The sequence below is a fragment of the Salmo trutta genome, chromosome 12, assembly GCF_901001165.1.
Source record: "Salmo trutta chromosome 12, fSalTru1.1, whole genome shotgun sequence".
Taxonomy (NCBI): Eukaryota; Metazoa; Chordata; class Actinopteri; order Salmoniformes; family Salmonidae; genus Salmo; species Salmo trutta.
In genome coordinates this window covers 53,292,808-53,307,976 of record NC_042968.1, presented here as the reverse complement: position 1 = coordinate 53,307,976, position 15,169 = coordinate 53,292,808, and the positions used below count along the sequence as shown (strand labels likewise).

At 41.8% G+C, this 15,169-nt stretch overlaps 1 protein-coding gene across 6 annotated transcripts in view; it reads right to left on the bottom strand.

The window, feature by feature from the left end:
- Window positions 1-15,169, bottom strand: part of LOC115203779 (pro-neuregulin-1, membrane-bound isoform-like) — a 127,751-nt gene that overhangs the window by 44,021 nt on the left and 68,561 nt on the right. The window contains exon 1 of one of the 6 annotated variants that reach the window (XM_029768764.1): window positions 10,042-10,133. The exons of the other annotated variants lie outside the window; for them this stretch is intronic. The gene's annotated coding sequence lies outside the window, so the exon portion shown is untranslated. Of the gene's footprint in view, window positions 1-10,041; window positions 10,134-15,169 lie in introns of those variants that run through there. 6 annotated transcript variants of the gene reach the window in all.

Here is a 15,169-nt window from a genome sequence, read left to right as displayed (position 1 = left end):
AATACTTTTTCACAGCACTGTATGTCATGTCTTGAAAGACAGATGAACTAATTTACATTTCAATACCTCTGACATCGATCTTTACAACCCATAACTTTTGCATTTTGTAACATTCCCAGAAGGCATGAATTATTGAGTCATTAGTAAACTCAGCAAAAAAAGAAACGTCCCCTCACTGTCAACTGCGTTTATTTCAGCAAACTTAACATGCGTAAATATTTGTATGAACTTAACAGGATTTAACAACTAAGACATAAACTGAAAAAGGTCCACAGACGTGTGACTAACAGAAATTGAATAATGTGTCCCTTTGTGTGGCCACTAGCTGCATTAAGTACTGCAGTGCATCTCCTCCTTATGGACTGCACCAGATTTGCCAGTTCTTGCTGTGAGATGTTACTCCACTCTTCCAACTAGGCACATGCTAGTTCCCAGACATTTCTGGGGGGAATGGCTCTAGCCCTCACCCTCCGATCCAACAGGTCCCAGACGTGCTCAATGGGATTGAGATCCGGGCTCTTCACTGGCCATGGCAGATTTCCTGTCTTGCAGGAAATCATGCACAGAATGAACAGTATGGCTGGTGGCATTGTCATGCTGGAGACTCATGTCAGGATGAACCTGCAGGAAGGGTACCACATGAGGGAGAAGGATGTCTTCTCTGTAATGCACAGCGTTGAGATTGCCTGCAATGACAAGAAGCTCAGTTCGATGATGCTGTCACACACCACCCCAGACCATGACGGACCCTGCACCTCCAAATCGATCCCGCTCCAGAGTACAGGCCTCGGTGTAACACTCATTCCTTTGACGATAAACACGAATCCGACCATCACCCCTGGTGAGACAAAACCGCGACTCGTCAGTGAAGAGCACTTTTTGCCAGTCCTGTCTGGTCCAGCGATGGTGGGTTTGTGCCCATAGGCGATGATGTTGCTGGTGATGTCTGGTGAGGATCTGCCTTACAACAGGCCTACAAGCCCTCAGTCCAGCCTCTCTCAGCCTATTGCGGACAGTCTGAGCACTGATGGAGGGATTGTGCATTCCTGGTGTAACTCGGGCAGTTGTTGTTGCCATCCTGTACCTGTCCCGCAGCTGTGATGTTCAGTTGTACCGATCCTGTGCAGGTGTTGTTACACGTGGTCTGTCACTACGAGGACGATCAGCTGTCCGTCCTGTCACTTCCACGCTGCCAGTTCGTAGCTTCTGCTCATTCCGTCCGCTCTGACTCTGGACCCTGTCTCCAGTCCCTCGTCTCGTCAGTCCTGCTTCCTAGCCCTGGACCCCCGCTCTACTGCTTCCTTGGATTCGGCTCAGGACCTGCTTACCCTGCCCCTACTTCCCTTGCCTCAGCTACCCCCCCCCCCCCCGGAGTTTACCCTGGCTTGCACCCCATTTCCCCCCCGCTTTCAATAAATACCTTCGTTACCTTATCCCTGTCTCTGAGTCTGAGTCTGCACTTGGGTTCACCTGCTCCGCCCCGTGTAACAACATTTTCGTTAACTGTAATCTCATTAGTTGTGGTCCAACATTCCCTCCATCTTGTGCAAATATCAGTTATTTTTAAAACTTGGTTCCAATAGTATATATTTTTTCTAACATTGTCAGTTGTATCGGCTCTGCAAGGGTTTGTATAGCGTACTCATTATACAAATGACAGTCATTTTCTGACCCAAATAGGATTCCCTCAAGATTGCTCTGATGTCCAAAAGATTAAAACTTTTAAGTTGGATGTATTGGAAAATATTTAAATTGGTCAACCCAAAACTGCTTTTTAAAATAAAAATAAATGTATTTCCCATTACCAAGTAATTTAGGGCTTCTATGCCTTTAGTTTTCCATGTGGGCCAATTAAATCGATGAATTCTGAACAGCTATTCAAGTTTCTGTTTCCAGGAAGTGATATTGGTTCTTGTAAAGTATTTTAAATTTTCTTCCATATCGTTATAGTGTTTTGGTATTGTATTAGGTTCCCCATTAGCTGTTGTGAAAGCAGCAGCTACACTTCCTGGGGTCCTCAGAAAACATGATATACGGTGCATTCGGAAAGTATTCAGACCCCTTGACTTTTTCCACATTTTGTTACGTTAAAGCCTTATTCTAAAATGTATTTAATCATTTTGGGGGGACAAGTCTCTGAATGTCTTTGAGTTGCCCAGCCAGAGCTCGGACTTGATCCCGACCTGAAAATAGCTGTACAGCGACACTCCCCATCCAACCTGACAGAGCTTGAGAGGATCTGTAGAGAGGAATGGGAGAAACTCAACCAAATACAGGTGTGCCAATCATACCCAAGAAGACTCAAGGCTGTAATCGCTGCCAAAGGTACTTCAACAAAGTACCGAGTAAAGGGTCTGAGTACTGAACACTTCAGTTTTTAATTCTTAATAAATTTGATAAAATTTCTAAAAACTGTTTTGGGTTTGTCATTATCGGGTATTGTGTGTATATTGATGAGGAAAAAAACTATTGATTCCATTTTAGAATTAGGCTGTAACGTAACAAAATGTGGAAAAAGTCAAGGGGTATGAATACTTTCCGAATGCACTGTAATACATAACTTTAATAGACAATAACAAGTGTTATTAACAGTGAAGTTTTAATGTTCTTAGCTTTATCATTTGAAAATAGACAGGTAAAAATATTCTGGGGATGAGCATGTACATCTTCAATATGTACCCATTGTTCCTCTTTAGGGCATTTAGGGTAAGTAAAAGCCTTGGGTGGCGAGATGATACAATTTCAGGTCTGGAAGGTTAAAACCACCCTCAGACTTAAGAACATGTAAAACTTTTCATTTTATTTTATGAATCTTATTTCCCATGTAAAGTCTGTTATGATGGAGTATACTTTTTTAAAGAATGTCTTCGGTGGGAGTAATTGATATTACCGAAAATAAATACAAAATCTTTGGCAGCCACGCCATTTTCAAGAGGTTTATTCTACCAGTAAGATTTTTGGGAAGATTATTCCATTTAATTAGATATGCTTTCATATTTTTTTTGTTATCAGTTAATAAGCATCCTAAGTATTTCATATTTCTTTGGTCCATTTAACCTTTTCATATATGAGTTCCAAATATCTCTAATGGTTTTTATATGCAGGGGATGTCCGAATGCACTCACTGTTCCAAAATGTCATTGTTACGCAACAGGACAGTTAACCAGCGCTGCCCTCAAACCAAGGCACGCTTCTTGCTAATTATCTATAGGCTATGTTTCAACTTGTCAATTTTAAATAATTTTCTAACAAGTTTCTAGCAACAATTTGCATTGAGGTGTTTTCTGCATCGTCATTAATTCACATAAAAAGTAACCCATTTCACTGTTGTGGACAATTTATGTTTAAGGCTGTCACGTCCTGACCAGTAAAAGGGGTTGTTTGTTATTGTAGTTTGGTCAGAGCATGGCAGGGGGTGATTGTTTAGTGTGTTTCGTTTTTTGGGGGGTAATGCTCTATGTTAGTCTATTTCTATATCTGTGTCTAGTTATTCTATTTTTATGCTTAGTTTATTGGGTTGACCTTCAATTGGAGGCAGCTGTTCCTCGTTGCCTCTAATTGAAGGTCCTATTTAATAGGGGTGTTTTTTCATTGGGATTTGTGGGTAGTTGTTCCGTGTGTAGCTGTGTGCCTCACAGGACTGTTTTTCATCGTTGTTTTGTATTAAGTGTTTATTTTGGTTTTCTTCGTAATAAAGAAGATGAGTATTCACATTCCCGCTGCGTTTTGGTCCCATCCTTACGACGAACGTGGCAAAGGCATTACTGAGTCTGAAAAACTCCTCTCTTCGACGAGAGCCCAAGCACTTCCCCAGTGTTTCCCCAGATCAAGTACGCAGACATTTATGCAACTGTAGTCAGAACAAGCCTTGCAAAAACTTTTTCCACATGGTGCATTTTCTGGCTGTGTCACGCCCTGACATGAGAGAGCCTTTATTATGTCTCTATTTAGGTTTGGTCAGGGTGTGATTTGGGTGGGCATTCCATGTTCGTTTTTCTATGCTTTGTATTTCTTTGTTTTGGCCTGGTATGGCTCTCAATCATGGACAGCTGTACATCGTTGTCGCTGATTGGGAGTCATACTTAGGCAGCCTGTTTTCCTTTGGCGTTTGTGGGTAGTTAATTTCTGTTTAGTGTTTTGCACCTGACAGAACTGTTTGGGCTGTCGGTTTCTTGTTTTTTTGTTTAAAGTGTTCTATCTTTAATAAATTCATGATGAGCACTAACCACGCTGCGCCTTGGTCTACTCTCTTCAACGACGGCCGTTACAGGCTGGTGCCCGCATTTCCTTCATCGTTGTTTTGTGTGTGTTCCTATCAAAGTAAGTGCCTTATTTTCTGTATATCGTATTGTCGTTTCTACAGTAGCATACCGTATGTATGGAGCGTAACGTATTTACTGTTTCATTTACGTTTTCAAGTACTGGTCACAAATCATACATTCTGATTCTTGCATAGATTGTAATGGACACATATGTGACACGTTTCAGGAAAGTAGGCTTTTGTTGTGGGTCACTACTTCACAGGAGAACCATTTGAACTTAATTGTTCGTTTTTTTATCAAAATGTGTTTTTTTGGCAGAAATGCCTTCTCGAACATGTGAACTTTCATGTGCCTTAATAACAAATGTGTATACCATCTGTAAATACAGATACAATTGTTAAATTACGAGCCTGGTTGGTTTAGCCAAAGAAAAGCCAGCAAACATCCCGCTAGACATGATTGGCTGAGATCCGACAGGAGACACGTCCAACCATGAATGATGTAAGATAACCATTGCTAGCTACATTTTTAGATATTACACGTTTCTAATTTTGACAGAAAGAGATATTTGCTTGGCTAGCTATAGCCTAATGTTAGCTAGCTAACATTGAACCTGGTTGGTTAGCTACCTGCAGATTCATGCAGGATAGTAAGGTCATGAGTTGTAATTATGATTCATTGTTTACCTAGCTAGCTAGCTAGTTAACGTTAGCTGCTGTCTTGCTAGATAATGTTACATGTATGATCTTATTATTCGTTACTCAGAGCTATTTGCTTGACTAGCTATAGCCTAATGTTAGCTAGCTAACATTGAACCTGGTTGGTTAGCTAAGTTACCTGCAGATTCATACAGGGTAGTAATGTCATGAGTTGTGATTATGGTTCATTGTTTACCTAGCTAGCTAACGTTAGCTGGCTGGCCCGATAGCTAAAATTAGGTGTATGACCTTATTATTCGGATCTCAGAGCCATTTGCTTAGCTAGCTATAACCTAATGTTAGCTGGCTAACATTGAACCTGGTTGGTTAGCTACCAACAGAGCTAGCTAGCTACATGTCTTAACAAAATATGTACATAAATTCAGTCTGGCCATCTACTCCGATTTCAGAGCACTCTCTTCTGAGTGTGCCAGAGATCGCAGAATAACTGACACATTTACGAATGCTGAAACCCCTGTTAAATATGGGCTGTGTCAGTAAACGTTGACAAAAAAGCTCAATTAAATTGTTGCCAGCAGCACAGTTACAGTCACCAACGCTCTGGATAACATGAAAACAGCCTGACCAGCTCTGCTAGGGTGAGTAAAATGGTCAGAGTGGGGTGTTCTCTCATTATGTGTCTGGAAGTAGCTAGCAAGCTAGCCTATGTTAGCCAGTTAGCTCAGGTGCTTGACTGCCGTTGTGAGGTCAGAATGTTCGGATCAACCCTAACCTGCCAGAGCGTCCGGTGTGTGCTCTGAATGCAAAACACTCTGAATTTACGAATGGACAATCTGAGAGCACAGTTGCAGTCACCAACGCTCTGGATAACATAACAGGTTAACCAGCTCTGATACGGCAAGTAAAATTGTCAGAGTGGGGTGTTGTCTCATTATGTCTATGGAAGTAGCTAGCAAGCTAGCCAATGTTAGCTTGGGTGCTTAACATAACAGCCTAACAAGCTCTGCTAGGGCGACTAATGTTCAGTGAGCTGTTCTCCCTCACTTAGATGTCTGGAAGTAGCTCATGTAACAGTTTTGCTTCTGTCCCTCTCCTCGCCTCTACCTGGGCTCAAACCAGGGACCCTCTGCACACATCAACAACTGATACCCAAGAAGCATCGTTACCTATCGCTCCACAAAAGCCGTGGCTCTTTGAGCCGGTGGGTCACATATGATGTGTGTAAAATATTTTTTTGATTGTACTGATTATGATGAGCTAATGCTAAGCTATTTACCAGCTATGTGTGGCATCATGTTTGTTACAATGCATTCTGGTTGTCATGTAAGCGTCTGTCAGACCAAAGATTTTATAACAAAACGAGGTGAAGGAATGGTTCCCTCGACTGACTTATGGAGCTATCAAGACAACTGGAAGCTCGTAAAAATACGAGGTCAAATCATGACATCAGTGATTTTCAGGTTGGAAAGTCTGAGCTCTAAAGAGACCAGAGTTCCCGAGTTGTAATTCAGAGTTTGATGACCGTTCAAAATCATTTTTCCCCAGACAGAGCACTGTTTTTTTGAGTACCCAGTTGTCTTTAACGCAGTAATATGCTGTCTCAACATCAACAGTGAAGAGATGACTCCGGGATGCTGGCCTTCTAGGCAGAGTTCCTCTGTCCAGCATCTGTGTTATTTTGCCCATCTTAATCTTTTATTTTTATTGGCCAGTCTGAGATATGGCTTTTTCTTTGCAACTCTGTCTAGAAGGCCAGCATCCCGGAGTCACCTATTCACTGTTGATGTTGCGACTTGTGTTTTGCAGGTGCTATTTAATGAAGCTGCCATTTGTGGACTTGTGAGGCGTCTGTCTCTCAAACTAGACACTCTAATGTACTTGTCCTCTTGCTCAGTTCTGCACCGGGGCCTCTCACTCCTCTTTCTATTCTGGTTAGAGCCAGTTTGCTCTGTTCTTTGACGTGAGTAGTACACATTGTTGTACGAGATCTTCAGTTTCTTGGCAATTTCTCGCATGGAATAGCCTTAATTTCTCAGAACAAGAATAGACTGACGAGTTTCAGAAGAAAGTTCTTTGTTTCTGGCCATTTTGAGCCTGTTATCGAGCCCACAAATGCTGACGCTCCAGATACTCAACTAGTCTAAAGAAGGCCAGTTGTATTGCTCCTTTAATTAGCACAACAGTTTTCAGCTGTGCTAACATCATTGCAAAAGTGTTTTCTAATGATCAATTAGCATTTTAAAATGATAAACTTGGATTAGCTAACACAACGTGCCATTGGAACACAGGAGTGATGGTTGATGATAATGGGCCTATGTAAATATTCCATTAAATATTCTGCAGTTTCCAGCTACAATAGTCATTTACAACATTAACAATGTCTAAACTGTATTTCTGATCAATTTGTTATTTTAATGGACAAAAAATGTGCTTTTCTTTTAAAAACAAGGACATTTCTAAGTGATCCCAAACTTTTGAACAGAAGTGTATGATTTAGTGTATGATAATAGTTCCTGTCGTGATTTGATCTAATATAGCTTCAATTCTATCTAAAAACGTCAGGTTTTCCCCTGGTGGGATATACAATGAAATCAATGTGTATTTGGCACGATGTAAGGTACAACATTGGAAAATGGCCTTCTTGGTCCATTTTGCTGGGATATAGGGGGATATAGGGGAAAATGGTGTATTCTTATTTGTCAAGATGCCTACACCTCTGCTATTACTACAGTAGGTGGAAGCATAGACCTCTCCAACCCAGCTCCTCAGACACATACCGACACATATACCCACTCACACCCTCTCGCCCACACATCCATAGAACAATTGACTTACATGCTATATTTCCCCTTATATTTTCCTTTCAGTGTCCATGTATCTCATTGGCATCGGCTAATGCTATCGTTACTTCCTAGAGAAGAACAGTTACTTGGGGACAATGAAGTATACATTGTATTAGGGGGAGGAGGAAGGAATATTGTCTCAATTTACAACAAGCTGGTCTTGGGCATCACTGTATGTAGCCTTGTGTGATTATAATTATTTTCCGTTTCTGCCTCTGCTCAGGGCACTGGGATCTCTTTCAACTGGAAAGGTTTGCAGCCTTTTCAGGGCTTCATATGCGCTTGTGAACTCCATTCTCTGTGTTCCCTTCCATACCGACAGTACTGCCGGGAATCAGATGTGAGACTTGATTCCTTTTTGCTCCAGTGACTGTCTGATCAGAGAATCTTTAATCTTATCATACATATGAATAACTTCATTCTCTTCGAATGGGTATAGATAGGGCTGTTGCAGTGACCATATTACCGCCACACCGGCAGTCATGGGTCATGACCGCAGTCAAATTCCACGAGACCGTTGAGTCACGTAATCTCTTATGCACTCTGGACATGCTTTGGTAGTACCCAACTTGCTAATGACCATCAGGTCCTAATGGCCTGGTCCTCAGGGCTATATTGTCTCTCTAACCACTGACATCAATGCAAATGCAATCAAAAATCACATTAAGCATCATCAAAACCGTGTCATTTTTTTTAAAACACACCTCACTGCGACGATCAATTTGAAGAAAGAAGTTCAACAACAGGTTGAAACCGAATGGAAAACATAGTCGTTGTGGATGTGGTTTCAAAGCCAAACACAACGAAATGGACAGCACTTTCTAAGGGGATGAATAGTTCAAAGCATTTAAGATGTTGTATGTAAACACCCATACAGATATTAGAGCTTATGCATACGCATATGTCTATATACCAGCCCCCCCCCCCAAAAAAAGAACACAATTAAAATGCTGATTGTGCCATTACATACAGTACCAATAAAAAGTTTGGACACCTACTCATTCAAGGGTTTTTCTTTGTTTACTATTTTCTACATTGTAGAATAATAGTGAAGATATAAACTATGAAATAAAACAGGGAATTATGTAGTAACCAACTGTAAAACAAATCAAAATATATTTTATAAATTAGATTCTTCAAAGTAGCCACCCTTTGCCTTGATGACAGCTTTGCATATGGCATTCTCTCAAACAGCTTCACCTGGAATGATTTTCCAACTGACTTGAAGGAGTTACCACATATGCTGAACACTTGTTGGCTTCTTTTCCTTCACTCTGCGGTCCAACTCATCCCAAACCATCTCAATTGGGTTGAGGTCGGATGATTGTGGAGGCCAGGTCACCTGATGCAGCATTCAATCACTCTCCTTCTTGGTCAAATAGCCCTTACACAGCCTGGAGGTGTGTTGGGTCATTGTCCTGTTGAAAAACAAATAATAGTCCCACTAAGCGCAAACCAGATGGGATGGCATATCTCTGCAGGATGCTTTGGTAGCCATGCTGGTCAAGTGTGCCTTGAATTCTGAATAAATCACAGACAGTTTCACCAGCAAAGCACCCCCACACCAACACACCTCCTCCTCCATGCTTCATGGTGGGAACTACACATGCAGAGATCCTCCGTTCACCTATTCTGCGTCTCACAAAGACACGGCGGTTGGAATCAAAAATTTCAAATTTGAACTCATCAGACCAAAGGACAGATTTCCACCTGTCTAATGTCCTTTGCTCATGTTTCTTGGCACAAATAACTCTCCTCTTCTTATTGGTGTCCTTTAGTAGTGGTTTCTATGCAGCAATTTGACAATAAAGGCCTGATTCATGCAGTCTCCTCTGAATAGTTGATGTTGAGATGTGTCTGTTACTTGAACTCTGTGAAGCGTTTATTTGGGCTGCAATTTCTGAGGCTGGTAACTCTAATGAACTGATCTTACATTATTCCATATGTGTTATTTCATAGTTTTGTGTTATTTCATAGTTTTGATGTATTCACTATTATTTTTCAATGTAGAAAATACTAAAAAAAAGAAAAGCCTTGAATGAGTAGGTGTGTCAACTTTTGACTGGTACTGTACATACAGTATACTGTATTTATAGATTGCATTTGGATTACTGTTACAGTGCTATTTGGTTCGTTAAAATTGGTTTCCTTCTGACATTTCATGATACATTTTTTATTTAAAAATGTTTATTATTCATGTATTTGTTTGTCATTTTACTGTGTAACAATCAGCTCGGATCTCAAACCATGCTACAATTAAAAGTTCAAAGAACTTACAGGATCAGTCTCACCGAACTGTTGAGGAAGAGGGAAATCCAGGCTGGTGGATTTCCTTACATCAGCTTCATGTTTATGGCATCCTCCAAAACAAACACAATCCACAAGTATGAGCAACAATTATCATCTTGAATGGTTAAATCTATCCTCTTTATACAAATGGAACCTCAGCAAGGTACACACCAAATACTACCCCACTCCCCCCCTTAAAGGGATAGTCCAAAAAAATTACAATGGCGGCCATCTTAGCTTTGCTAATGCAAATAACGCAGTCAGAACTGGCAAATACATAATATACTGTAACAGCATTAAAATACACAAAGGCCTACCCTTTGAATGTTTTTAAAACTTTAAGGCAGACAAGTATATGTATATGTGCCCATCACCTCACACTTGTGGCTGTGTCACAATTGCATTGTTAGGTGCTAGTAAGCATTTCGCTGCACCCATTATAACATCTGCTAAACTGTGCATGCGACCAATAAACTTTGATTTGATTTGGGGCCTAAAACGGAGTAAAGACAATTTAATATTATTCTCATTTATATCAAAATCTATTTTTAAAACTGCTTTACAGAGAATAGTGAGACAGACATATGTTCCAAGATGGCGTAGCAGTCGGACGACTGTTTTGTCCCGTCCCATGTATACAGCTGAAATCGGAAGTTTACATAAACCTTAGCCAAATACATATAAACTCAGTTTATCACAATTCCTGACATTTAATCTAAGTAAAAATTCCCTGCCTTAGGTCAGTTAGGATCACCACTTTATTTTAAGAATGTGAAATGTCAGAATAAAAGTAGAGAATGATTCATTTCAGCTTTCATCGTCTTTCATCACATTCCCTGTGGGTCAGAAGTTTACATACACTCAATTAGTATTTGGTACCATTGCCTTTAAATTGTTTAACTTGGGTCAAATGTTTCGGGTAGCCTTCCACAAGCTTCTCACATTAAGTTGGGTGAATTTTGGCCCATTCCTCCTGACAGAGCTGGTGTAACTGAGTCAGTTTTATAGGCCTCCTTCCTCGCCCACACTTTTTCAGTTCTGCCCACAAATCTTCTACAGGACTGAGGTCAGGGCTTTGTGATGGCCACTCCATTACCTTTCTTTGTTGTCCTTAAGCCATTTTGCCACAACTTTGGAAGTATGCTTAGGGTCATTGTCCGTTTGGAAGACCCATTTGTGACCAAGCTTTAACTTCCTGACTGATGTCTTGAGATGTTGCTTCAATATATCCACATAATTTTCCTACCTCATGATGCCATCTATTTTGTCCTTTCCTTTGCTGTTGTTCTGAGATTGATTTGCACTTTTCGCACCAAAGTACGTTCTCTAGGAGACAGAACGCGTCTCCTTCCTGAGCGGTATTACATTTACATTACATTTTAGTCATTTAGCAGACGCTCTTATCCAGAGCGACTTACAGTAGTGAATGCATACATTTCATACAATTTCATACATTTTTTTTTATGACGGTTGCGTGGTCCCATGGTGTTTATACTTGCGTACTATTGTTTGTACAGATGAACGTGGTATCTTCAGGCGTTTTGGAAATTGTTCCCAAGGATGAACCAGGCTTGTGGAGGTCTACAATTTTTTTCTGAGGTCTTGGCTGATTTCTTTTGATTTTCCCATGATGTCAAGTGAAGAGGCACTGCGTTTGAAGGTAGGCCTTGAAATGCATCCAGAGGTACCTTTTTGACTCAAATTATGTAAATTAGCCTATCAGAAGCTTCTAAAGCCATGACATCATTTTCTGGAATTTTCCAAGCTGTTTAAAGGCACAGTCACCTTAGTACATGTAAACTTCTGACTCACTGAATTGTGATACAGTTAATTATAAGTGAAATCTGTCTGTAAGCAATAGTTAGAAAAATTACAAGTCCTAACCGACTTGCCAAAACTATAGTTTGTTACAAGAAATTTGTGGAGTGGTTGAAAAACGAGTTTTAATGACTCCAACATAAGTATATGTAAACTTCTGACTTCAACTGTATATCGTTTTCTTCGTATCTATTTTTTATATCAATTTCCATCTATGGACTGAACATACTCTCCTGCAACCCGCCTCACCCAATGGGGTACGGATCTGCTATTTTTATACTTTAGAACCGGAACCCCCCTCAGAAGCTAGCCATCTAACTAGCTCCTAGCTAGTAGTCAGTTAGCCACTGCTAGCGGTCATCACCGTTAACTCAGACATCAGCCAGCCTCAGCCCGGTCAATTCCTACAAGTCTGCACTGCGCAATATCAACCCATCTCCGGATTCCTACTGCAAGCTCTGAACCTTTACACCGGATCATCGCAGCTAGCTAGCTGCTATCCAAGTGGCTACTCCTGGCTCAAGTCTCTGTCCTGAAGCAAGCACCAGTTAGCCTGGAGCTAGCATCAAGCTAGGCCCATCTCCTGGATAGCCGAAGAGGTTCATCAGCCAATTATTGGGCTACTATACCTATTTTGCCAATTGGCCTGGACCCCTTACTGCTGACACGGAGCCCCGCCGATCCATCATGACTGGTCTAACGACATAACCGGTTTCAAGAGGCTCTTCCGTTGCGACGTCCCCGGAGGCCCATCTGCTAGCCCTGAACCGCTAGCTGTCTGAATAGCCGTGTCTCCAGCTCGCCTAGTGTAGTAGCGACTACTGAATTGGCTCCCTGACTCATCTATTGCTACTCACTGGACCCTATGATCACTCGGCTACACATGCCTCTCCCTAATGTCAATATGCCTTGTCTATTGCTGTTTTGGTTAGTGATTATGTCTTATTTCACTGTAGAGCCTCCAGCCCTGCTCAATATGCCTTAGCTAGCCCTTTTGATCCACCCCCCACACATGCGGTGACCTCACCTGGCTGAAATGGTGTCTCTAGAGACAAATCCTCTCATCGTCACTCAATGCCTAAGTTTACCTCCACTGTACTCACATTCTACCATACCCTTATCTGCACATTATGCCTTGAATCTATTCTTCCATGCCCAGAAATCTGCTTCTTTTACTTTCTGTTCCGAACACTCTAGACAACCAGTTCTTATAGCCTTTAACCGTACCCTTATCCTACTCCTCCTCTGTTCCTCTGGTGATGTAGAGGTTAACCCAGATCCTGCGACCCCCAGCACCACTCCCATTCCCCAGGCGCTCTCATTTGTTGACTTCTGTAACCGTAAAAGTCTTGGATTCATGCATGTTAACATTAGAAGCCTCCTCCCTATGTTTGTTTTATTCATTGCTTTAGCACATTCCGCCAACCCTGATGTCCTAGCCGTGTCTGAATCCTGGCTTAGGAAGGCCACCAAAAATTCTGACATTTCCATCCCTAACTATAACATTTTCCGTCAAGATAGAACTGCCAAAGGGGGCGGAGTTGCAATCTACTGCAGCGATAGCCTGCAGAGTTGTGACATACTATCCATGTCAAGCATACCACTATCGATCATCTACTTTTAAATACCCACCTTTCCAGAAACAAGTCTCTCATCATTGCCACTTGTTATAGACCCCTTACAGCCCCCAGCTGTGCCCTGGACACCATATGTGAATTGATTGACCCCCATCTATCTTCAGAGTTCATACTGTTAGGTGACCTAAACTGGCCATCCTACAATCTAAACTAGATGCCCTCAATCTCACACAAATTATCAAGGAACCTACCAGGTACAACCCTAAATCTGTAACCATGAGCACTCTCTTAGATATCAGCCTGACCAACTTGCCCTCTAAATACACCTCTGCTGTCTTCAACCAGGATCTCAGCGATCACTGCCTCATTGCCTGCATGCGTACTGGGTCCGTGGTCAAAGGACCACATCTCATCACTGTCAAACGCTCCCTAAAATACTTCAGCAAACAGGCCTTTCTAATGACCTGGCCTGATTATCCTGGAAGGATATTGACCTCATCCCATCAGTAGAGGATGCCTGGTTGCTCTTCAAAAGTGCTTTCCTCTCCATCTTAAATAAGCACACCCCTTTCAAAAACTGTAGAACTAAGAACAGATATAGCCCTTGGTTCACCCCAGACTTGACTGCCCTTGACCAGCACAAAAACATCCTGTGGTGCTCTGAATAGCCCCCGCGATATGCAACTTTTCAGGGAAGTCAGGAACCAATATACTCAGTTAGGAAAGCAAAGGCTAGCTTTTCAAACTGAAATTTGCATCCTGTAGCACTAATTCCAAAAAGTTTTGGGACACTGAAGTCCATGGAGAATAAGAGCGCCTCTTCCCAGATGCCCACTGCACTAGGAAACACTGTCACCACTGTTAAATCTACGATAATCGATCATTTCCGTAAACATCTTTCTATGGCTGGCTATGCTTTCCACCTGGCTACCCCTACCCCGGGCCAACAACTCAGCACCCCCCCCCCCCCCCGCTTCTCCATCCCCCAAATTCTGTCACATCCTGACCAGCAGAGGGTGTAGTTGTGTAGTATTTTGGTCAGTACGTGGCAGAAGATGTCTGTGTATGTTTGTTCTGTGTTGTATGTTTCTATGTTGGTCTATGTGGCTCCCGATCAGGGACAGCTGGTTATCGTTGTTCCTGATTGGGAGTCATATATTAGGTGTGTGTTTTTCACTTGGGTTTGTGGGTTGTTGCGCTAGCACTGCTATTATTTTTGTATGTATAGCCTGTTAGCCTGTCGTGAGTCGTTATTGTTTTTCCGTGTTTGCGTCATTCTTTACATTAAAAAGATGAGTATCCACATCCCGCTTGGATTTTGGTCTCATTACGACGACAGCCGTTACAAATCCAGACAGCTGATGCTCTGAAAGAGCTGCAAAATCTGGATCCCTACAAATCAGCTGGGCTAGACAATCTTTCTAAAATTATCCGCCAAAATTGTTGCAACCCCTATTACCAGTCTGTTCAACCTCTTTTGTATCATCTGAGATCCCCAAAGATTGGAAAGCTGCCTCGGTCATCCCCCTCTTCAAAGGGGGAGACACTCTAGATCCAAACTGTTATAGACCTATATCTATCCTGCCCTGCCTTTCTAAAATCTTCAAAAGCCAAGTTAACAAACATATCACCGACCATTTCGAATCCCACCGTACCTTCTCCACTATGCAATCCGGTTCTGAGCTGGTCATGGGTGTACCTCAGCCACGCTCAATGTCCAA